This window comes from Rhodnius prolixus, unplaced genomic scaffold (genome assembly GCF_049639745.1).
Source record: "Rhodnius prolixus isolate KJV_2025 unplaced genomic scaffold, Rpr scaffold_5, whole genome shotgun sequence".
Lineage (NCBI taxonomy): Eukaryota > Metazoa > Arthropoda > Insecta > Hemiptera > Reduviidae > Rhodnius > Rhodnius prolixus.
Window position 1 is genome coordinate 28,147,807 of NW_027411624.1, and position 24,070 is coordinate 28,171,876.

Below are 24,070 nucleotides of genomic sequence, written 5' to 3' on the forward strand. Positions count from 1 at the left end.
TATTTCAGTAGAATGTTCGATAACTTAAACAAATAAATTAGGAAGGCCATCAGCTGTCTGTGAAATGAGTCAACTGTCAGGATTTCTTTCTTTTACATTTAGGGCGCATGAATCAGCCAGTAATAGATGGCATTTTTATTATATATTTTGAAGTTCCTTCACAACGTATTCACATTTTTTCAGAGTGCGTTATGAATATTGGTCAGTGCTTCGTTATTCATAATGTTCATTAAGAATTTAATACATAGTATTCCATAATGCGTCATTAGTAAACTATGCGAGTTCTTGTAGTTTCTTTTTAATTAATATAATGGAATTAGTTTATACATTAGGTGTTTAATCTGTCGCATGTCGCAGTCAATAAAGTGTGTTTGCTCATCTAGGACTCAGGTGTGTTGAGAGGAACCCACTGGAGTGGTCTTGGAGGTTATATGACGTGAACAGGAGTAAAATTACGATGGTCTGCAAGGTTATTGTGTAAAACCAGAAAGAGATTATGGATTAGTTCGGTAACGCAGGGTATATTGAGCTGTTTGGGGATAACTGAATTGTAAACTAGTTAAAGTGCTTTGACGATAGGACGTAGAAGATTAGATAAGAACGATTAGATTTACTGAATGTTGGAGAAGCCTTAAAATACCTGAAAAGATCATGGCAGTTCTTTACTCTTCATTTCATTGGGAAATGAAAAGTAAATCGTTCTCGTTTTAAAATATCGTCAAGACAATCGTTTTATATTGTCTCTCTTTTTGAAATCAGGAATGGCTCTCGAATTAATTAATTCTATTTAATAAAACACCATGCGTGGCGATTTATAACGTCAAGAGCCATAATTCTATGTAGATTATGAGACGAAAAATATAAACTTTTTTTAAGATCTTCGAGTGAAGCTTTAAGATGAAAAAGAACTAAAGATCCGTCTCAAACTACACTGTGAGAAGTGCAACTTTGGTTTTTTAATCTTTAGGTGCGGTGAATCTTTAGCATGAACAGGTGCATCGTAACAAATTGATCGGATTAACTATTTTTTAGAAAACTACTAGAATACTATCAGCGGTGTTTCTTTACTTAGCCTCGCCTGAAGCCTTCTTAGTGCAAAAACACTGGCCAACACCGAGTATCCTGAAAAATACGAGAATGCATTTCTAGGCACACAGAAAGTATTGCTAGTTTTACTTCCAAACATGCAATTTATATTTAAATTATGTCAAATTTTAATTAATATTACGTATTAAGATAATAATCCTCTCTCAAACGGTTGGCCCGCATCCTACATAAATTTTTATTTTATTTGCTTCTAATAATGCCAACTTTGATCGAATGCACAAGTGTGTACTTCTTAGCTGATGCGGGCTCAGTCTTTGCATTTTCAATAAAGAAAAAAAAAAACAAGAATCAAAAACGGAAGTAGTTTTTGTATGTAAACATTTTTTATGTAGATACGAGTACTTAACACCTGTTAGTTTATTTTTTAAAAAATAATAATTTCTTGCGGTTCAATGTTTTTATTTCAAGATTTTAATGAACTCTAAGCTCATTCAAAGATACAAATTATAATATCTGATTTGAGAAAAGAAGATTGGTTAAGTAAAAGGAATTGACCAGTTAGGTTCCTTTATAGGAACATCTTGAAACTTCAGTTCCCTTAGAACTCCAGTTTTTGAGGAAAAACAAAAAATCAAAAGGCATTTTAAGTTTAAAGAGGATTTGTTGAAACCATCGATAACCTATCGATCGCAATACATTCTCTCTCTCTAGTTAAGTTAGGTTAAAGTTATAGTTTAGTAACTAATTCACCAACAAGTTATTAATAAAAGAGTTTATTGATTCCTTCGTCTAATGAACTTCACCAGGTTGCCGTTTATCGGTCCAATGCACACGGCTGTCAGTTCTTCCAAACTGATACACTTTACAAGATTTCATGGTAAATCTGAAGTGTGCTGATCAAGCAAGGCCGGCTGTTGATGTTCATCCAACAATATATAATCTATTAATAGTTGAATGATTTTCTTAGCTACATCTTTATTGCAATTAGTTACAAACCACAGATCTGGAAAACACTTTGTACCTTCTTTACTGATGACCTATTTATTGATGGTAATGCATAAAATTTAAATATCGTTTTGATACTTATAATGTTACAATGTGACCAATGTTTAGTTCTGTTCTTTTACGCTGTTCGTTTATTTGAGTTTTATTTAAACAGAAATACTTTGTATTTCATTACAAGATCGGAAAAATCTTTGCTTGAATTCCCAATCAATTTCTCTTACGTTGATTCTCAAAATTCTAACAACCTTTTTCAAACTGCGAATTTAAAAATAATAAATGAAAAACCTTTAATTAAAGTTGAATTTATCATTGGAAACACGCTTTTTTTTTCTATTTCTAACCTCTTTCTTATTTTCATCCTTTATCAGAGGTCAAATTCTCTATAACTGCTGACTCAACCAGTGTTGAGGAATGAAGAACTAAAACTGATCATGAATGAAATAAACGTGCACCCACAATACGGTAATTATTTTGGGGAATCTTATTTTGAGAAGTTATTCAACTTATAAAGTAAAACCAGCTGTATTTTTCTCCCGGGGTAGTGACTCAGGAAAAACGGTTCTGGATTCCTTGAAGATTCTGTAAGAAATTGGAAGAAACATCAATATTCCTTCTGAATAATAGCAAGTCATTATCCAAGGAAGATTTAGGCACCCGGGAAGTAACCCTGATACTGGAGATGGATACTCTTTCTAAAACTCTCTCTGATCCTGAGATATGTACGAGGGTCGTTTGAAAAGTGCGTGCAAAAATAAAAACTACTTAATTTTTTGGGGTAAACCTTTTTTATTTTTCAACATAGTCTCCTTTTAGGCTTATACACTTCGTCCAACGCTGCTCTAGTTTGTTGATCCCTTCCGAATAATAGGATTTGTCCAAGTCTGAAAAATAGCCATTCGTTTCTGCAATCACCTCCTCGTTTGAATAAAATCTTTTTCCCGCCAGCCATTTCTTCATATTGGGGAACAAATAGTAGTCCGAGGGAGCCAAGTCTGGAGAATAGGGGGGATGTGAAACGAGTTGGAACCCTATTTCCATTAATTTTGGACCACAACTGCTGAGGTGTGAGCTGGTGCGTTGTCGTGATGGAAAAGGACTTTTTTGTGGGCCAATCGTGGGCGTTTTTCTTGCAGCTCGGTTTTCAAACGGTCCAATAACGATGAATAATATGCACCTGTAATAGTTTTACCCTTTTCCAGATAGTCGATGAGGATTATTCCTTGCGAATCCCAAAAGACAGTCGCCATAATCTTTCCGGCCGAAGGAACGGTCTTCGCCTTTTTTGGCGCAGATTCCCCCTTGGTAACCCATTGTTTAGATTGTTCTTTGGTCTCAGGAGTGTAGTGATGTATCCATGTTTCATCCACAGTGACGAAACGACGCTTAAAGTCCTGCGAATTCTTCTGGAACAGCTGCAAACCGTCCTTGCAACACTTCACACGATTTCGTTTTTGGTCAAGCGTGAGCAATCGCGGCACCCATCTTGCGGATAGCTTTGTCATGTCCAAATGTTGATGCAAAATATTATGTACCCGTTCATTCGAGATGCCCACAGCACTAGCAATCTCACGCACCTTCACTCTTCTGTTATCCATCACCATATCATGGATTTTATCAATGATTTCTGGAGTAGTTACCTCAACAGGGCGTCCAGAACGTTCAGCGTCACTTGTGCCCATATGGCCACTCCGAAAATTTTGAAACCACTTATAAACTGTTCTAATCGAAGGTGCAGAGTCACCATAATGTTTATCAAGCTTCTCTTTAGTCTCCTGAGGCGTTTTGCTTTTCATAAAGTAGTGTTTAATCAACACACGAAATTCTTTTTCGTCCATTTTTTGAAAATCACTCGACTTCCTCGATTCAGACGAATGCCAAACACAAAGAAATAGATCGATCTGGCTGAAACTTGGTGTGTGTTCTTCCAAGAGATGCTACTAACTAAACATAACCTCGATACGCGCCAGTGATGCTATCTCTCTGACTTTGCACGGACTTTTCAAACGACCCTCGTATCTTGGATTAGATGGGTTTCGCCTTGCACTACTGCATATTATATCTTATTATACAAAATGATTTAGATTCAAACAATATATTTATGTCCATAAATTTAATTTTTTTCATTAACTCACATTGAACTCAAATAACCGACCACACCTGCCTCTCAGTTATTCTACTGAGGAAAGAACTTGACGATATTTTTGAGGTTAAAATTGTGTTGAAAATAAACGCGTAACAAATTAGACATTAGGTGTCCGCGTATATTGTGCCCGAATACGAGTACAAGTTGTTGATCTACATTTCAAACTTAGTAACATATAGTTTACTAAAATTCTGTCTAACAAAACTGCTAGTTAAGTGAGTACATCTAAACCTAGAGAAAAAGAAGTAATAAGCACTCTTAGATAACCTATCTTTAACCAGTACTTTTTAGCTATGGAATTCTCTTTCAACATAATACACATATATATAAATAAAACACTTTTAAAGTTATTTTAACCAAAAATGTCTTCATGATAGTATTGTAATGAGGGCGGAATTAGTGTTAATATTAGATCAGCAGATCGTAAACAAGTGTATTAAATAGTTGACCAGGAAATGCGTACTTTGATTTGTATTGTCACTTTTGAATTACGGTTTTTATTTTTGTAAAATAATTAAGTTGATTCTAACTAGTCTTATCAATAAATAGGGTTACTACAATGGCTTCTTTAAAAGGAAAATCTTGTTACACAAGGAACATTTACCTCTTTTACTATTTTTATGGACTTCTACATCTAAAACTAGCCGACCTACGGTTCATTATCCAATCTAGGCAAAGATATCGAATGTTATGAAGAGAGAATAAGCGATATCAAGTAAAAATACCAAAGATTTCTGTTTTCTCTGCATTGCTACTACCAAAACTAGTCGGCATAAGAGTCAAGTTTGTTAGAAGAACTAAGGAATTTCTTGTAAAACGTCTATGATAGTTGTGGTAACTGTAATAACTATGTCAGAGGCTGTGATAATCTCTTCCGTCTTTTACTTTATAAAAAACAAAATTGTTAGATTCTACAATCTCCGGCAGTGTGATTGATTGCTTGCTTTAGTTATTAATTATGGTTTACCACTAAACCACTAAAACTATCTCAGTGAAAAGTTTATATAAGAGTTTTGTTGTAACTATTAGATGATCCTAATTTTGGATATTATTCAATTCTGATTGCTCAAATCCGATAGAAGCACCTAAACTAGACATCAATGTTTCAGCGATTTTTGAATCATGGTGACCACTCTCCTTAAAATACTCTTCCTTAAATTAAATCAATCGCACATATCTAGTCGATAAGTTACTTAAAACTTACTAATATTATATTTGCAACTAATTAACATCAAGATTACCTACCACTGATGGTTAAGTAAACAATTGAAGGTAATGACAATAATGATCAAAATGAAAATATGATTTATAAAAAGTTAAATTAACGTATATCTTAGCAATTTCGGTAGGTTAATTTTTATTCTTTACCTGTCTGATTGTTAGGGGATAACCTTTACTCTAAATTTAAATTTAATCTTCTTAATTGTTGAAACGACTGCTCAAAAGTAATGCACACTTTCTCGTTTCACTTGCCAGGCTCTTTTGGGCAACTTCCGAACTTAATGAATGAAAACTCAACTTCCCATGATCTTAATACTTTAGTAATGGCAGGCAGATTCAGATTTTTGTATAAACGAAGGAGAATCAAGAATATATTTATTCAAAGCTTGGTCTTTTGAAAGCAGACAAAGTGCAATTTGTTTGCTGAATCGATTAAGTAAATTGTGGTCTAAGTGCTATACGAAATTAATAAATATTATTGAATAAAACATTTATTAGATAGATTGTTTGCCGCACAGAATGTTGGTAAAAGTAGTAACCACAGACAAAAGAGAGAAACGCTGTAGTTCCGTTTTTGAGTCCACCACACGCGTTGTCGGTGTCCACATGTGCATTTTTTTTAAGCGTTTTATGTTGTAATTGGTGTCGTGGTTGGAATTATGGCACGCTTATCTTTTTCAAGTGTCAGATTGTACTAACGCACATAACTGTGTGTGCTGTTTGTTGGGTGTACGTTCGTGTAAGTACATTAGTTCCCATCACATCTGTTTTATGTGTTTTTTTCTTTTGTGCATTCTATTTTGTCGTTTATCTACTGCTTCTTTCCACCCACTAAATCGTTGTTCAGCGGTTTGATAACTTATTCAATATTTGTCACATTTTATTCACAGCTATTCAATTTTATATTTTGCTGCTACCGTTTGATTTATTATAAAGGTTTATTATTTATGTTTAAAAGTAAACTAAAGTAATGCCTATTTTTTTCAGCTTACTACAAATTACTTTTTACATCTTACTACAAATTAATGTCGTGAACGGAAGCGACTAGCAAACATACTTTACTGTCTAGTTCTCACGTTAAACATTAAATAAAATCCAAAGCCTAGACCGGGAATCGAACCTAGTACCACAATATATATGATTAGTTCTACAGGTCTCACCTCTTAACCGCTCGGCTACCGTGGCGCCTTAGAAATGAAGTATTGGAAGAAAGATGCACGAGTATCCAGTATTGTAAGGAAAACTAACCAGGAAATCAGAGAAGAGATGCAAAGTAGTGCAATGATGAAAAAAATATAGAAAAAGATAGGCTAAAAAATAGTATGGCCATTACAGAAGAATGGATGAAAAATGAATTACGAAGACAGAGTTGGAGGCAAAAGGCTAAGAGGCAAGCCTAGGATTAAGTGCTTATCCAGAACTCAGGGTATCATGCAATTTTCGTGCGTTAACTTCTTGTTTCGCAGTTTGAAATTTCAAAAAATTAAAACCAAGGCAATAACAGTCGACATGCTTCGCTATTATTATATTTCCAACACATATAAATTTATTACTTTTCTCGAATAGGGAATCTTACCAGTTTCAAGTCCAAGCTCACCTGCTGCCTTTAAAATGTTAATGTTACTGCTGGCTTCTAACTGAACGTCTATCTTGTCGCCTTTATTTTTGTTAATAAGAAAAGCTAAGATTTAATGCTGCTTTTTAAAGAAGTATTGTTGTTGTGAGTGAATTTTCAAAGTAATTCTGGTTGAAAGAATTTGATCAAAGAACTAGGAGTTAATTTTAGAACCAGAAGGTCCCAAAACGTAGTCCTAAGTTTTGTATATCTGAATATTTTATATATTATTCACTCTCAGAAAAATAAGTATTACAAATTACTAATTTGACTCTATTCCTTCCTTTAATTTTATTCACTTCCGGTAGAAAAAGAAATTAATATTAAGAACATAACTAATCGACTGACATGATCTTTGTGGCGGAACTGGTGGTTTAGTGGCTATAAGGTAGCCAGCCAGTAACTGGAATTGTGGGAAGGGTCAGTAGGGCATCGCTTCCCACCACTGTCTTTCTACATCACGACTTCTGTTTGTCTTAATTAGCCACTTAAAGCCACTTAATTGGACTCAGGAAATCTAAAGAAATATGAAGGAAATCAGATGAAAATTCTAAATAGTAAATTTTACACGATCAATAGTTCCTGTTATAGAAATTTGTGAAAATAGTTGGCGTAATAGTTTTAGGTGTACCCACCTAACTTTGCTTTTCCTTTATTTCCCCCATTAAATACATTCATTAGAAATTATATAACTGTATAAAACTATTTCATAGCAATTCAGTTAAAGGTGTGGTAAAGTCTGTCGTTTCCGTTTTATTCAGAAACACTTTTAAATAAATAAAATTGACACTCAAAAACTATTTATACAATAGTGAACATCCTCCATTGTGAAAATAAATAAATACAAACTTAGAATTACCATTTAGTCAATAAAAAATGACAATTTTCATTGTATCTTTATGACTGATTTTGTGATAAAATTCGTGGGAATAAATGTATTTTTTTTTCTTATTGAGTTAATTAATAATAATTAGTAAAAGCAATTTGGGTGTATTTCTAATCGATGATAAAGTTATTGTCAAAATGTCTGTTGTGAACACGCACATTACTTACAATTACGGTATTGTAATTTGAAAGAATATTTTCTTCTGTTAATGAATTTAGCCGAACATTCAGATAAGTAAGTTGGTAATCGTGGAGTAAAACATGTAAAAGTTCAGTTTATCAAACGTTTCAACTTTTAGAAGTAGTTTTTTAACTTCTGGGTTAACCTTCAGTAACAAAAGTATCAATGGTGAGAGAGTTATTGTCAAGAAATCATAGAAATGTAACAGAAATTACGTAAAAAATAGCCGACATTGGTTAACAGAAGCGGGGCCATTATTGCGTGATAACGCCAGCAAATGCATGTTTCTACAGATTACCGGCCAAAAAATAAAATAGAATGAGTCAGAAAGTACAGCTCTGCCACAGCCTTTTACATTTCTCAGATTTCTCTTCAACGGATTAAGCCATTCACCATTGAGGACAGTAAAGAGAGGCTTTAGTGCAGTGGTTCCCAACCTGTGGTCCGCAAGAACTAAAATATGGTCCGCGAAACAACATTTTTAATGTAATAATATATTTATTTGATATGCGGCCGCGTGTGCGGCGACGGCGCGGTTAGTGGGACGTCGAACGAGCTTAGAGCGTCTAAAAACAAGTCCAGAAGTCGACTAAAAAGCAAACGATGAAGTGCGTATCGCTTTGAGCAATCTCATCAATCCCAGGATTACCCATTTCTTGTTTAAGAAAATGCAAGCCCAAAAAGCACATTAATATAACTGAATATCACAATGTTAATTGTAGTTTATTATTAAAATCTAAAGGTAGTTTATTGTGATATTGAACCTTGTGGTCCCTGCTAACAACAAAAATATTAAAATGGTCCCTGGTCATAAAAAGGTTGGAAACCACTACTTTTGTGGAATTCCTTGAATCTTGAGGACTAATTTTTATAGTGATGGACTTGCTTCTTAGTTGGCAAAGTTAACTTAATCTTATTAGGGCTTAATTCGATTTAATCGAAGAAGTATTAGTCAAGTTACACAATTCTAAAGTATATTTCACATTCTGAAAACCGCAAAACTTTCCTCTCAACGAACAACATTATAATACATTATATAAACTTATTGAAATAGAATTTATGATACAGGATATGACTTTCAACCATCACAATGATAAGATGAAAGTAATTCACTACTGAGTGTGTTCTCTTATAGTACAATAACTATATAAAAAAGGGGTAATATTTATAGTGTAATTTTGCAATGACAATAGAGAAGTCTGGAGATTTTCTGAAAAGAATTGACGGAGATCTTGTAATGTTGGTGATATTGTTTCCATATAATTTAACGCAATAAATTATGGACCAGCAGTGGATATAACCACATTTGTTGTCGAACAATAGGCCGAAGCTTTCCCATTAATAATACTAAAGTTATGAGGGAAAGTGGTTTGGATAACTAGGGCGTAACCACTGTTATACTACACGAAATAATATAATAATTATTTAGTAAAAAAACAAACAATACTACTGTACGAAGTTGATGAGCTTGAAATCATGAACTTGTGTTAGGGCTTATATTCGCCGCTAGAAGAGAGAAAAAGTAATTGCGAATTACGAGTTGTGGCTATTAAATAATGAGACTGATGCTGCTACAGAAGAACTATGCATGCGCCAAATCCTAACGAACGACAGCTGTGCAGCGTAAAGCCTTCTCTTTCGATTGCAGCGTCTCACGTGTTTGTAGAGAAATCTGTCTGACCGGAACCGTCGTTTGTGTAAGAGGTGTTGGTTTCTTTTGCCGAAAACATGATACTACACATCTAGTGGAGCAACGAATTGAGAAATTTCACATGATACTTGGTAAAACCGCTACTGAAACTTATCTTTTCTTTAAAGAAGTTTATGGCGATGAATGTTGTTTATCACGTGCACGAGTTTTTGAGTTGTTTCCAAGATGGCCGAGAAGACGTCGGAGATGATGACCACCTAGGTCGCCCTTCCAAGTCCAAAACGGATGAAAATATCGATTATAATTAATCAACACTACTACCATGAGGTACTTGCTCAACTCCGTGAAAGTGTAAGGAGAAAACGACCCGATTTTTGGAAGAACAAGTCACGGGGTTCTCCATCAAGGCAACGCGCCAGCTCACACTGCATTGCCTGTCAAGACGTTTCTAGCCAAGTACAACATCCCAGTTTTAGGCCTCATCCGCCTTATTCGCCTGACCTGGGACCCCATGTGACTTTTATCTATTCCCCAAAGTCAAATCTGCATTAAAAGGAACACGATTTCAGTCCGTTGAAGCTGTGAAAGAAAAAGCGGCACGCGTCATGCAGGAGCTCACAGAAAAAGACTTCCAGCACTGTTTCGAACAATGGTAAATTCGCATGGAGCGTTCTTAGGGTTAGGGGAGGGGTGTATATTGAAGGTGATAATAACTAAATATGTATAAATTTAAAAAAAAATTGTTTTACAGCAATAGTCTCGTTATTTAATAGCCACACCTCTTATAGAACAATAAACTTATTAGTTATTATTACTAAGGAACGGATTTTTATGTATTTAAAAATGCCAAATATTTAATTAAAATATGTATTTATTTTCGTCAATTATGTGGAAAATATGTGATTTTCTTAAAATATTTTCTGGAATATTTAAGTAAAATGAACATTTTTTTTTATGAAAATGGATTTTTTTTGGGGGGGGCAAGTTATAATTATTTATACAAGAAAAGAACATTTTTACAATTTATAATAATTTATTAGGAACAAAATAATTTGTTTTTAAAAGTTATAATGATTTATACAACAAAGAACATTTTTACTATTTATAAAAAGATGTGTTAAATTTTCAATTTTGAAAACTTCACTCTTCGAAATTGTTTGCAACCACATGAAATTTCAAATATTGGAACGTAAAGTGACGACGATCTGGGCGTAAGGTGGACTTGTAACGACTAAAATCCTTTGAAATGAGGATTTTTAAGTTTGTGGAAAGGGATATCTGCTCTAACCAAAGCCCGACACAGATCTGTACTCAGAGTAGACTTACTTGATGATGGAGATGTAAGGAAGGCTTGATAGGACGTCCTCTCTTTCTTTCTGTTTTTATTCTCTATGTGCGATCCGGTGGCAATATGTTGGGTGACTTGGGAACGTTGAGAGCAAGAAACGCGCTTGTCACAAGCTGTGCAGTACAAAATGTCTCCATCACTTCGAAAAAGTTCTGCCGGAAACTCGCGAAGATATTTAGCAACCAGTTGTTTGTTTGAGGCCGATATTCGTGGCATTTCACCCAAAAAAGAATACACTAAGTGACCGAACGAAATGAATTGGACACTTCAACGAACGAGCTGAAAGAGCAGACAACGTCAGACAACTTCAAAGAACTAACAAGTGCCCGTCACTGTTTAGCAGCATTCTGTGTAAATTACAATAACCATTGTACCCACTGTGATTCACAGCCCTACAGTCTGTGGTTCACAGTTCCTGTCAACCACTTCCCAATTATGAAAATATGCCCAAAATGAAAAATATGAAAAAATATGTACAAATTTATTAAATATGTAGAAATATTTATTTATTTTAATCAATATGCGATAACACCCAAATATGTGGAAATATGTGAAATAAAAGTAGACTCAAACGGCTTAAAAAGTGTCAGTATGAATGCTTCTAGTTGAAAAACGTCTGTAAATTGCCTAGAAAAAAATATGTAAATACATACGAATCCGTTCCCTAGTTATTACATTTACCGAATTATGCATGTAATTCTGTAAAATGCATTTTTTTCAAAGAATGAATAAATAAAACTTATTTAAAAATGATTCCCAGGGTTGCATTATTTTAGTTACATATTATCAATATTTATTATTTGAAAAGTGCATAGGAAATAATATTTATATTTAAATTCTGATTATATATTTCTTGCAACTGAAAGGGTAACCAATTGTTAATTTCTATGTAAAATTCTTCCTCTGTTGAAGAATAAAGTATATATTATTCTACGAGGGTCGTTTGAAAAGTCCGTGCAAAAATAAAAACTACTTAATTTTTTGGGGTAAACCTTTTCTATTTTTCAACATAGTCTCCTTTTAGGCTTATACACTACGTCCAACGGTGCTCTAGTTTGTTGATCCCTTCCGAATAATAGGATTTGTCCAAGTCTGAAACATAGCCATTCGTTTCTGCAATCACCTCCTCGTTTGAATAAAATCTTTTTCCCGCCAGCCATTTCTTCATATTAGGGAACAAATAGTAGTCCGAGGGAGCCAAGTCTGGAGAATAGGGGGGATGTGAAACGAGTTGGAACCCCATTTCCATTAATTTTGCGACCACAACTGCTGAGGTGTGAGCTGGTGCGTTGTTGTGATGGAAAAGGAATTTTTTGTGGGCCAATCGTGGGCGTTTTTCTTGCAGCTCGGTTTTCAAACGGTCCAATAACGATGAATAATATGCACCTGTAATAGTTTTACCCTTTTCCAGATAGTCGATGAGGATTATTCCTTGCGAATCCCAAAAGACAGTCGCCATAATCTTTCCGGCCGAAGGAACGGTCTTCGCCTTTTTTGGCGCAGATTCCCCCTTGGTAACCCATTGTTTAGATTGTTCTTTGGTCTCAGGAGTGTAGTGATGTATCCATGTTTCATCCACAGTGACGAAACGACGCTTAAAGTCCTGCGGATTCTTCTGGAACAGCTGCAAACCGTCCTTGCAACACTTCACACGATTTCGTTTTTGGTCAAGCGTGAGCAATCGCGGCACCCATCTTGCGGATAGCTTTGTCATGTCCAAATGTTGATGCAAAATATTATGTACCCGTTCATTCGAGATGCCCACAGCACTATGCACTAACAATCTCACGCACCTTCACTCTTCTGTCATCCATCACCATATCATGGATTTTATCAATGATTTCTGGAGTAGTAACCTCAACAGGGCGTCCAGAACGTCCAGCGTCACTTGTGCCCATGTGGCCACTCCGAAAATTTTGAAACCACTTATAAACTGTTCTAATCGAAGGTGCAGAGTCACCATAATGTTTATCAAGCTTCTCTTTAGTCTCCTGAGGCGTTTTGCCTTTCATAAAGTAGTGTTTAATCAACACACGAAATTCTTTTTCGTCCATTTTTTGAAAATCACTCGACTTCCTCGATTCAAACGAATGCCAAACACAAAGAAATAGACCGATCTGGCTGAAACTTGGTTTGTGTTCTTCCAAGAGATGCTACTAACTAAACATAACCTCGATACGCGCCAGTGGTGCTATCTCTCTGACTTAGCACGGACTTTTCAAACGACACGCGTATTTATGTATTTTTTTTTATTATTTTTACTGTTCTTTTTTTAAAAAAAATATTTGGTAAATCAAGAAATTGTGTTCGTACCTTCACCATTTAGGTCAGTAAAGAGAGGCTTTAGTGGAGTTCTTTGAATCCTGAGGACCAATTTTTCAGTGATGGACTTATTTCTTAGTTGGCAAAAAAATATTCATCATAAAATTAAACTTTTTCCAATCTACCAGTGTTAAATGATCACAAACATACTCATATTGGAAGAACAGAAAAATGGTTTTATCGCTGTGTCCAGTAAGCTTCAATCTATCAATAAAAGAAAAAAGGATGAATAAAAATAAAAAATTCAAGGATTGTGAATAGAATTTGGTAAACAACATCAAACTTTGTTGGTAGGAGAATGTCAACAAGTGAGAGCTTTTGTTCCTAAATGTGGTTTTGGAATAGTCAAGTAGATTTCTATTTTGTAGTTCTAAATATGTATATATATTGTGACAGATTAATTCTGTAAATAATCTTGTTCTAAACTGAGTATTTTTTAAAATTTAGTGGAATAGCTTGTGAATTTAACTTTAATATTAGTTTATAACAGCTGGACCTTACGGTTTCTTATTTTTATATTATTTTATTTTCGCTGTTGAGGTGTCAGTGCCCTTCGAAGAGGTTATTGTGTCTTTTTCTAATGCTCAGCCTACAATATTGCTCCTGAGTTCCTGAGGAGTTCTACTGTCTTAGGACTTATAAGTTTTCTTCCTTCATTCAATAATATATTCAGTTAAAGCTGGATACTTTTTCGACGTTTTCAGTGGCTCCGTGTACTTAAGGGGTTATAGGCAGTCAGAAATTTGAAAAAAATCGAATTTTTTTTTTTATATATATATATATATATTAAAGTATAGTATCTCAGCATGTTGTCCTAAAATTTCAAGTCGATCCGAGTAAAATTGTAAGAGTGAAAGTGTTTACAAGCCTCGACCGTTCGAATTACCATCGCTGAGCACAGAGCTCAACTTGCTACGCGGGAGGCAAGAATCCTATGCAGACAGCAGAAATCGGAAAACTTGGACATTTTGGAAGACATGGAGGACTTATTTAATGGGCCTGTAATCGATGACACTGTGTAAGTTGAAAAAAAGATTTTCCAGGTTATATTCGCAAACCTTTAACCGCTGAAAACTTTAAACGCGTTTTTCTCAAAACTACGTTTTCAAAGTCGGTGGACAAGATATCTCAAAATCTACTGCACCGATCTTTTTGAAATTTTACGTATTTCTTTTACACATATTAAAATCGTACTTGGACGAAGGATTTTTTTTTTCTTCAATGAATAAAACTTGTTTTACAAACATAAAATGGTCAATTTTTTTAGTGAAAATCGTGAATCAAACTTTAAAGTTGTCCCAAAAATTAAAAATTCAATTTTTTTCTAAATCCTTCGTTCAAGTACGAGATAATGTCATCTACTAACGAAATCTTTTCGAAATTTTGATTTCAGATGACCCAGTCTCAAGATATCATGTCCACGAAAGGGTTGCATTTTTTTGACGTGTTGCATTAAAATATTCGCCATTAGTACAATTATTATTAATTTGTAACGAAAAAATTACAATAAGTTCTTTAAACATGGACTGATATGACGCAAAAGTTCCCGATTAAAAAAGTAAACACGTTTTTCCCCCAAAAAAAATTTGAAAAAATGACTTTTGGCGCCTCTGACTGCCTATAACCCCTTAAGATATGCAATATTTGCCAGGCGTGCTTGAACACCCTAAGTCGCTGGCTCCTGAAGCCTTTTCAGTGTCTGAGCTAGGCTCTGAAAGTGTTCTCTCGTTACACGAGCTCTGGACACTGTCCAGAGGCTCTTAGGAAGAGAAAATATCTAAGAATAACCATTTGAACTTACACTGAAATCTCGACGTTTTGACTTCAGCTCACTACTTTAAAGATAAACTCAGAATCAGAGCCATCCAGGGGCACTATAAAATAATTATTTTCTAAGATTCTCTGGCTTTACAAAATATATGATTGTTGAAGCCGAATTTGCAACTAACTAATTTGTCCAAATCTTCTTTTCAAATCTCAAAGACAACCTTGAAAGAGTGATAACATTTAGAAATGAAAAGAAAAAACGTGTTGCATCTGTTTAAAATTGAACTGAATAAAAATAAACAAGCTAAATTCTATAAATCACTTTTTTATGCACAGATGTCATCTAAAAATGCATTTCTATGAAAACACAATCCCAAGGTGAACATTAAAATGAACTAAAGAACCAACACTGTTTCCCAGCTCGTTCATAATTTGAAAGAAAACAAAAAATTGCAAAAATTCGAAGAGTTATTTGACTAAAAATAATTACCACATCTTTCACAAATATGACCTAAATATTTTTGGATAATCATAAAATTAATAGTCGAATAAATTTACATGATCAATAAGACCGGTGTAGCTTGCAAAATTTCACTTCACTTGTTAACTGCTGATATAACCCTAATAATAAAGTTATTTAAATAATGAAAGCAATCTCAAAGCGTACAGAAATTGAACAATAAAATATTCCTAAATCTCAATTTACATAAAAGTATCATGGTTGAGTACATATACTTATCAAGGTTGTTTTAACCTTGGATTAAAAAAGAAAAAAAAAAGACATCAGATATTTGAAACAATGATTGGGAGTCATGCAATTCTTAGAAGTTCCTAAATTTCAATGAGTTAGAGAAAACGTTTGCAATTTAGTAACAATGGCATGCAAATATCACAAACGTTTAGATAATTGTCTCTTATGTCTCGTTAATCTGAACATATGATCCATATAATGCTTATCGCTTCAAGAATAGATGTGTAAAATGTGCATTCATTGGAATTACTAGAAATAGAATAATATTGTTTTTTAAATATTATTAAATAATAAAATTCGAGTATAGTAAAACAGAAATAATTTTTCTGATTTCCCATATTATTTTTTCGCACCAAGAATTGGAATTGTGACACAGTAAACTTCAGAAGTTTTGAAAACGATCTGAAGTGTATTGTTTCCAAAAGCCAGCGATGTTCACATTCTTTGGACCATGCTATGAAAATGGTTAGAGACCAATCAAAAAATATTTTATTAAGGTTGGACCGAAAGTTTCGCCTATTTCAGAAGGTATATTGTAAAATTGAGTAACTCAACTAATGCTGGTTAGATTTAATTGAAATAAGCACTATTTGCTTTAGCAGATCTTGGGCGAAAAGAAGTTTGTGTATTTTATTTCTTAATTGTAAAACGATAACTAGATTCAAGGTTATATAACGAATGCAGTTTTTGCTTGGATGGTTCCAATTTTGATGGTTAACCAGAGAATTAAAAGTTGGTAATCTGTTGTTGAGAGGTCTAGGAAGAAAGAACTTACATACACCAGCTCATTTAATTTTTAGTCAGCGATTTGTGAAATTGAAAGTGGACTTTGTAATGCAATGAAATTGTCTACAATGTCGCATGTTGTGTCAAAATTTTGGGGAATTTTGGATTCATTTTGTTGGTAATACTTTCTGCATTGATGCTTTCAAAAAGGTTTTTTTAAAAAAAATATTTTACCAAGCCATTCACCACCGTAATTGTTTAACTTTTGATTTTGGGTTTGCTATGTGATCAGCTTATTGGATTCGGACAGCTGCTGGCCCTTAAGATTTTCCCTTCCTAGCAGCTTCTTACAGCTCACTGTCCTGTGATGGACACTGTCCAGAGGCCAACAGTGCACTGTAAAAAGCCCCGGGCGCCAATAACCTCAGATGTTGACGCGCCTCAAATCATTTTTTTTTTTTAAATTGATTTTGGGCAATGGAAAGTATTGAAGGGCTCAGTCTTGTTCTACCAATGTCAATAGAAATGTATTCTATTGTCGTACTGAATCCTATTTTCACCATATGTCACAACTAAATCCAAAAAAATGACCATGTTTGATGATGTCCATTGTACATTCAATGTTATTTTAATCAGATACTTTATTTGAAACATTTGTGAACATTTCTTTTAAAGCATTTAACTGTATAATTCGTTAGTATTTGTTAACTTCGTAGAAATCAAATTATGAATAATTTATGATAAGAAAAACTTATGATAAATACTTTATGTACATCTTATGTTATCAGAGGTCAGGTTTTTATTAGAGTTCATTATTTCTAATTTAAGATCAATGCAACTGTTAATGTGACCCCAGAAAATCATTGTCTCACTCAGCAATGGACGGAAAGTTTAATTTCTCTGATGACCTTCAGTTTCTACATTATCTCACATTAAATAAGTGTTAAGTTATAGTTCATTACATAGTTATCATGATGACAACTGAAGAATAAATTATTTTTAAGCAATATAATAATAAGAGTTACTCTATGACATCTAACTTGAAATTTTTGGACAAATTACTTAAAGCAATTCGTAAATAAATCTCTTTAACACCACGCTTTTTTAGCCCGACAGAATTTAATAGAATGACAGATCTGTATTTTTCTGCTTTCTATTACTTTTGACAAACGTAAGTATTAACCAATTTTATTTTAAATTAGGCGTCAGTCTATAAGTACCATGTTGCTAAGGTCGATTCCTATCGTTCAAGAAAACCCTACGATAATTGAGAGTAAGTTAAGATGGCTCTTAAACTGAATCGCAGACAAAAGTATCACTCTAATGTGCTACTCCCAAAACTTCTCTTCGCCAAAGAGGATACACTTGTCATGTCTTTTGGATAGATAACCATTACTTGCTTTTTGTCGTTTGTTTCATAGCTTAGGTCAGTCATTTCCTTGTCACCACTTATAGCGGCAAAAATGTCGACGGTGTTCGAAGATCCGTCTACCACCCGCAAATGAAGAATTATTTTCTCTCGTAAAATTCATAACTTTCTCCTACAAAATTTATCTTTGTTGACAAGTTTTACCATATGAAGGCGGCAATCGTTCAAGGGCAACTTGTAATGACTTGAAACAAGCAAATGCATTAGGAATTGCAGACTCTTTGCCGCATCTGTGTCACTGCCGTAAACTTATCTTTGAAAAATTATTATTATTGTTACTATTTTTTAAATTGTCATTTCTTCTTTAGCGTACTTATGTTAAACGTTCTGGAATTCCGCTCTTTGTTATAGATTTGTTTTTTGTTTATTTTGTAGAGGAATCGTGCCATAGCTTACTGAACATAATTATGCAATCATTGCACATAGAATTTCGCCCTTCACTTTACAACTAAAATAAACATTTCATTGAATATTAGTTTTAGTTTATCATGAAGACCTATACCCTACATTTTTTCGGTTGTATCTAAAAAAATTAAAATGTTAGAATTATTAATCACCATGTTAATAAATCATGTTCTATTTCTCTTTCAAACTCATAATAACCAAAACTACTTGTACAAAATATTTGAAGAAATATGATCGTACATTAAATCCATTTATTAACAAGCAATGAATTAATCTCATTTTAATTACATATTTTCATTATTCCTCATATTAAATGAGCTAACATTAAATCAAGAATGACTTTATAGAACTACAGAACTTAAATTTAATTTCTTTGCACTTAGAGAATACATTCTTTTAGGAATAAATTTAATGAGTTACTTTATTCTAGGCTCCAAGGACTACTAGTACCTGCAACTAGATCTATTCTCCTTCATCTAGTTCCAACCATCCGTATGTGAAACAAGTTTTGAAGTCAGATTTGAAGGTTACAGATAAATGATTTTATTTTTGTAGGTTCTCTCGAAAATATAAATGTTAAATAAAATTAATGAATTTGTTTTATAACAATCGCAAAGCTAGAATATACTTAAGTCTATCTAATTGGGAACTAGTACTTAACAAACGGAAGAAACATTAATATTAGCCAGGAGAACCAGCAAATTAGTCTATTATTGCGGTCCTTAGTACCGATATCTATAGCAGTTGTAGATTATACATATTAGGTCGCTTTACTATCGAACAAGAACTTCACTTGCGAAGGAAAAATTAAACATTAGCTAAAATAACAAACAAATTCATCTATCGTAGTTCTCCCCACAGATATCTAACATATAGCAAAGCTAGAATTTACTTATTAAGTCGATCTAATTGGGAAATAGTACTAAAAAAACTGAAGAAACTTTTGAAAATATTTGGTAACATGAACCGCAAATTACTGTATTTTGGCTCTTAACTCTTATAACTAAAGCAGTGATAGAATATATACATTTAATTAGTAATTATTAGTTAAAATGTCTAGCAAATTAGTCAATATTAGTTCTCTCCTTCGACTCCTGTATCAGAAATATTATTATTTCTTTACTTTTGTGTTGCAACAATAGAAGAATTATCTATGAAGTGTTATTGGTGCCAAGGAGAAATATTAACATGTCCGGATTTCCTATTCAGTATAACTGAAAAGCTAAGGATGTTCAATTGAGGGTACAGTAAGTGATAAGATATGAACAAGTTATAAATTCTTAAAAGTTATAACTTTTAATTTTTGGTGAATTACTGGCAAAAAAAACGCTAACTTAATTTGTAGATAAAAATAAGGAAAGGACTGAGATCGTGCCCTATTTTCGTTTTCGGAAAGGTTTTCAAAAAATTGGCCAGTGTATGTTTGCTTCGATCTATATGATCATTTTGGCCCAATTGAGCCTCCTAAGACTACAGAACACTGAAGAAATACTAAGACTACATTTTCGGCAATCGTCTGGAGAATCCAACGGCGAAATTCCCCTTAATCTTTTGTTTGTGAGGCGCCACGATAGTCGAGCGGTTAGAGGCCAGACCTGCAAAGCTAATATGCATTGTGGTACTGGGTTCGGTTCCCGGTCCTTAGGCCTTGGATTTTATTTAATGGTTAATAAAGAAATTTACAGTAAAGTATGTTCGCCTCCGTCCACGACACCTAATTGGTAGTTGGACATTAAGCCCCGCCTGAAAAACTAGGCGATTACTTTACTTTTACTTTTTACTCTTCTGTTTATAAAGCTGGAACTCGATGAACATCAAAAGAATGTAGCTCATTTCTGTAAAATACCATTTACCATTTATAGTTCGTTGGATGGCGAAGTAGTTGATATTGTTCATTAAAATATATATAATTTGAACTGTTGTAGTTCTTTAATTGATATTTTGTCCTTAAAAAGAGCTCCCCAATTAAATCCCCCAAAGTTTCCTTTGCATTCATTACAGAGCATCTTGTAATCAAAATCACAATAATCAAAATACTAATAATTGATTTTTGGTTTTTAGTTTAAAAAAATCTATTTTGAAAATTAGTCACTGTATGAGCAGTATAACTTAAAAAACAGAAATTTACAATAAGTTGATATTTCGAATCATTGCCCACCACAGGTCCCAGTAATAAGCTTTAGGACAAAATCAGCCAACAACAAATGCCCCATTATTTTGTCACGTTTTTTGAGATGTTCCCAAAAACGGCTCCTTTTCAATCGTATACTCTTTGTACACGAGTAGAACTTTAAGTTTTACTTAAACATTTTCTAAAGATCTGCAGTTCTGGCAGAGAGGTTGGTTCTCTCTAGCCGAGTGTTCTGATGATTGGCCTCAACATCTCTATACTCGAATCCAAATTTAAAGAAAACAAATTCAAGTAGATTTTTCCCCTAAAATTTAACTTAAATTTATAACTTATTACTTAAAAACATTTTATAATTTAAATAGCGTTAAGAGATAGATAGTTATGTGAGTGATTCTCAACAGACGACCAATTTTTATCAAATTATAAATGGTTAGATTTATGAAATAGCTTTAAAGTAGCATTTCAGCGCCGCCTGTGCAACAAGTTGAAAGATAATCTTCACTAGTCACGCCAAATGAAGAAGTTGCTGTAGTAGGTGGTCGCTACTGAATGAGTTTGCAGTTTTCTTTAATGTCTTTTCAGGCCAGAGTAATCTGTTATGTGCTGTCTGCAGTTACATTAGATTTAAATAATTGTGTGCGAATATTTTCCACAACAACAGTTTGCACATTAGGACTTAACTTGTCTTGCCTCTTGATTTTGATATTTTGTAAATGCTTTTTTATTTTCAATCTTTTTCTTTATTATTATTTCTTCCTTGTTTTCTTGTTTTTAAGTCGGGCAAATTTTGAATTTTAAATCATCATCAGCGATTAAGGAAGTCAATTTTTTTTTAAAATGCATGCTGGGGCACTCTTTGTCTGTGAATTGAATAAATTTGGAATTAAAAAATCTGCATAAGTGCCTAAATAAATTAATTTGGAGATCTCTAAAAATTCCTTAACTGGTTAGAAAATAAGTACAACAATTATCAGTTTCAAAATTGACCGTCTGATGAAATGAATGCCGTGCCCTCATCTCTCTTCGACTACTATTTGAAGTAATCGAAACGCTATAGCCTTAGGATCCTATCAAGGAGTAAAAATCACAAATGGAGCGGATAACACCAACATTTCACATAGTTTTTTGGACGTACAAACTTTTGTCTACATGTATCCAATATCCTTTTTTTATGCTACATTTGTTTACTGAAATATAAGTGGTTATTTTGAAATGATTTTTTTTAACTATTTGTGGGTAGATTCAGTCTTGGAAGCCCTAATATTAAGGCTTACCACTGTACAAATTACAACCGATTCTTTAGATCTTAGAATAAGTTCAGATTTACCGACGTCCGCCAACGAAATTGGCTCTGAAATTAGAAGTACGAGGTCTGTAAATTAAGTAATGAGACTGATTTTTTTAAAAAAATTTTATTCAAAAAGAATTACAATTCTATATTGTCACCTTCAAAATAACTTCCTTCTGAAGCCAAACAGCGCTGGAGACGTTTCTTCCACTCCTCATAGCAGTGCTCAAACTCCGATACTAGAATAGCCTTCAGCTAGTCGGTTACAACCGTTTAAATGTTTTCGACTGTCCCAAAATAAGTTCCCTTAAGGTGATTTTTCAACTTCGGGAAGAGAAAAAAGTCACAAGGACTCAAGTCAGGCGAATAAGGAGGCTGAGGAGCCAAAGGAATGATTTTACTGGCCAAAAACTCTGTTTATTGAAATTGCTGTGTGACAAGGAGCATTATCGTGATGCAACACCCACTTGTTCTTGATGTTTGGTCTCACACGAATGACCCTTTTTCGAGAAGTTTTTCAAGAACCTCTCGGTAAAAGTGTTGATTGACCGTTTGACCATGAGGTAGAAACTCTTTGTGGACGATTCCGTGGATATCGAAAAAACAACATGCATGCATTTGATCTTCGACTTTGTCATCCTTCCTTTTTTTCAATTTCAATAAACGAGTTTTTGGCCAGTAAAAACATTCCTGTGGCTCCTCAGCCTCAGGAATGTTTTTGAATAAAAAAAATTTAAAAAGTCAGTCTCATTACTTAATTTACAGACCTCGTATATATTGAGCTTCTAGTCGCAACAATATAATAACCATTTTTTTTAGTTCCAATACCAATAAAACGCTTCAGAAGTTTACAGTTCATACCAGGTGCGAGAACTACAGATGACTGTTAATTGTGGCAGTGCTAAATCGACCACAATGTCAGCCAGATCCGCTAATTGAGACCGAGTCTATAACTTTCTTTTATTTGTTTTCTTGCCATTAGACAGTTAACCTTTTCTGTTTTACTATACACTATTATTACTACTTAACATTTTTTTTTAAATTAATGTATACATATAAGTGTATGTATGTATACATTAAATTATTCAGGTCAATGGTATTATCATGCCATAAAATAAATTTATAAAATTATTTTAAAAAAATTATATCCAGGTATTCAAATTGTATGTATATTTGTATTTTTTGCCTCATTTATTCGTATTTATTATTTATATTTTGTGCAGAATTTTAGATGTATTCATGTGCACATAAAGGTCACTTGCAATAAACCTTTAAATGTGATTGATCTCATTTTTATGTTGTACGTGTGCATTTTATTATTAATGAAATACTTGTTTTATTTTATGAATACAAAACTTCAATTTTCAGTTTTTTTTAATAAAAATATTTTGTGCGTTGAGAAGTTTGATTGAAACATAAAGTTGGGCTCATTAGTTAAAATATAAAATCTACTTCCTTTTAGAAGAATCTCTTTTTTTGTTGTGTGTGCTATTTCCTTAATGATCCGAGATTCAAAATGTCAACTAGTTCACGCCAACCCAGTGCTAGCTTTATAAAATTTGATTATTTCCTTTAACTTTCTCCCTCTCATTCTCTCCCGCGCCCGCGCTTCTCTCTCTCTCACCAGATAAAACCTATTCATACCCGTGATATTAGTCTTTGCTGTAGTGATTGCGAGTGTGGTCTAGTAAAGTGGGAGATTGCCTGATCGAGGCTGTTGACATTGTGACAGAATAAGTATTTTTTTATTTTATTTACTTATTTGTTTTCTTGGGAATCACCAAGACACTGGATCTGGAGAGAACATGAAAAGAACTGGGTGATGTGTCCTGGGGTCAAACACAGTAAGGGTACGTTCACAACGGAAATGTGAGTATAGATAATAGCAGAGATGATAACTGATTGAGTAAAATATAATCGCTGATTAGTGTGCACAACGGAGCTGTGATACATGCAACATGTCGAGTAGTGAAGAAGAGTTTTTATGTTCAGCAGCAACGCAATGGTATATTTTACTGATTGAGTAAAATATAATCGCTGATTAGTGTGCACAACGGAGCTGTGATACATGCAACATGTCCGAGAAGTGAAGAAGAGTTTTTATGTTCAGCAGCAACGCAATGGTATATTTTACTGATTGAGTAAAATATAATCG

General features: G+C 33.7%; 1 protein-coding gene and 1 long non-coding RNA gene across 2 annotated transcripts in view; one reads left to right on the top strand and one right to left on the bottom strand.

Moving 5' to 3' along the window:
* Positions 1–24,070, top strand: part of LOC141458643 (rho GTPase-activating protein 20-like) — a 626,814-nt gene that overhangs the window by 41,226 nt on the left and 561,518 nt on the right. The gene's annotated exons all lie outside the window — the stretch shown is intronic.
* On the bottom strand, positions 1,509–15,494 carry LOC141457986 (uncharacterized). Its single transcript, XR_012460696.1, has 3 exons — positions 15,220–15,494; positions 13,410–13,622; positions 1,509–2,631 (listed from the first exon to the last, which is right to left on the bottom strand). It is a non-coding gene; the product is annotated as an uncharacterized lncRNA (long non-coding RNA).